This window comes from Macrobrachium nipponense, chromosome 10 (genome assembly GCF_015104395.2).
Source record: "Macrobrachium nipponense isolate FS-2020 chromosome 10, ASM1510439v2, whole genome shotgun sequence".
NCBI lineage: Eukaryota > Metazoa > Arthropoda > Malacostraca > Decapoda > Palaemonidae > Macrobrachium > Macrobrachium nipponense.
In genome coordinates, this window is record NC_087204.1 from 887,524 (window position 1) to 890,023 (window position 2,500).

Consider the following 2,500-nt stretch of genomic DNA (forward strand, 5'->3'; position numbering starts at 1 on the left):
ATATATATATATATATATATATATATATATATATATATATATATAATGTAATTACCGCATTTCCCTCTTACTCACACTTTTTGGAAACGCTTGACAACTGTGAAACGTAAGATCCAAATGAAAAACCAAATGAAGAAATTCTGATCTTGAAGAAATATATATAAGTTCTTTCCTGTTCATGCGTTTATACATTGAGGTTTATTTAATAGAACTGTAAGAAACCATCCTCACCATTCCGTTGTCGCTTCGTGTTTAATTTTTTTTTTTACAATAAAATAAACGCATAAATCTACTTTGCCCGCGAGCTTTTACAATTGTTCGCAAATGAGTATTGAAGCGTGCACCAACCTCTTACGGTGCATTGTAGGCATTACTTAAGGTTCTCTGCAGCGTTGATTCGGCCCCTAGCTGCAACGCCTTTTATTCCTTTCACTGTACCTCCTTTCATATTCACTTTCTTCCATCTGACTTTCCACCCTCTCCTAACAATGGATTCATAGTGCAGCTGCAAGGTTCACCTACGTACTGTCAGTTTCTCCTAGAGCTGAATGACCTCGTAGGTCTCAGCGCTTGACCTTTGTCTAAAATTCTGTATATTATTCTATTTAAGCGTGCACCCTCCCATTTGCTTTAGCCTGAATTAAAAAAAAAATGCATGAATATCATGCCAGACTGTCCAAGTTCCTATGCTTCCCTCAGTCATCAGGATATAAAAAAATAAATAAATAAATAAAAAACTAAAAAAGGAAAAGAGAAGAGAAAAAGAAGCTACCAAGCTTGAAGTCGTCAGTTCCCTTAGTTAAATCAAAGAAAAGAAAAAGAAAAAATTCAAATGAAAGAAAGAATTACTCCGGTGTCCTGAGGAGGAGAGATCCCATTCATTACTCCTCACAATGACGTCCTTCTCCATTTCGGATGTCCCAGAGAAATGCTTTTGCCTTTGTGAATCCTTAAAGCAGACGGTTGGGTAGGGCGCTCTGCTCTGCCCTTGAGAATTTCGGATTGACCATTTACTGCGGTTTTAACTATGTTCAGATAAAGTTAAGTTCCTTCATTGCATGAGTGATTGTTTATATTACATATATATTCAGGTCGTTATACTTTTAAGTAAGGCACAATTCATCGGTGTTTAAAGCTTTACGTTTTGTCAGCTAGACTATTCAATACCAATATGCTCTCGTTAAAGTGTCAGACATTCTGAGTCTGAAGAACTCTGGCAATTGTTGAACTTATATTCTTTTTAGTAAGGTTTCTAAAAAAATTTCCAGTTATCATATTTTCATTTTGCACTCCTTTTGCTTTCTAAGCTATTTTTAGTAGTATTTTCATTTGAACGATTTTCGCAAAAGTTATCGATATTATTTTCGTACTTTTACTTTCATTTTTCTTTTTCAAAAGATAACTCTTTAACTTTAAGCATTATAGATTTATGAAAAAAATATAATAATGATTGTGCAAGGTTTATGTTACTTAATCTACCTCGCCACCCAGAAATTATACATTTACACACCAGCAAAATTAAAATTCCATTGTATATTAGAAATTCATCAAACGCCTATACCACAGTTGTTTGGTCCTAATTTGAGAGAAAGTTAGGTGAAAAAAAAAGTTATAATTCACGTTCGTGAATAGATTTCATCACATAATCTGACAAGCGAATGAAAGTGTGTATAAATGTATAGTTATAATCCACGGGAGAGATGAATACGTTCAGAATTTTGGAATGTAATTTGTACTTAAACACAAGACAAAGTTGATAATAGTCTATAAATAGAAAATAATATACATACTGCAGAGTAGAATAAAAATATATATAAACAGTAGTTGCTGTTGTTGTTGTACAGAGTTTTTGAATATAGTTTGCATCTAAACACAAGACAATGTTAATAATGATATATAAATAGAAAATGATATAAATTCTGCAGAGTAGAATAAAAATATATATATATATATATATATATATATATATATATATATATATATATATATATATACTATATAATATATATATATATATATATATATATATATATATATATATATATATATATATATATATATATATATATATATATATATATATATATATATATATATTTTATATATATATGATAATATATATATATATATATATATATATAATATATATATATATATATATATATATATATATATATATATATATATATGTATATATGTATGTATATACACACACACAGTAGTAGTAGTTGCTGTTGTACTGTTGTTGAAATAATCATTAGCTAAGAAAATGTTTTTGCCACTAATAATGATGTATTAAAAGAAAACAATGTTCTATTATTAATATCCATAGTTGGGGGAAAGGAGGGGGGGGGGGCCACCTGACCACCTGCCCCTCACTCTTAAATCCGCCACTGGCCCCAGAATTCGCGTCCAGAGTGCGTGGTCTGAAGTCTGCCAAAAAAGCTCGCTAAATGCGAAAAAGCGTAATATGGCAAAATAGAGTTTTCTTCCTCTCTCC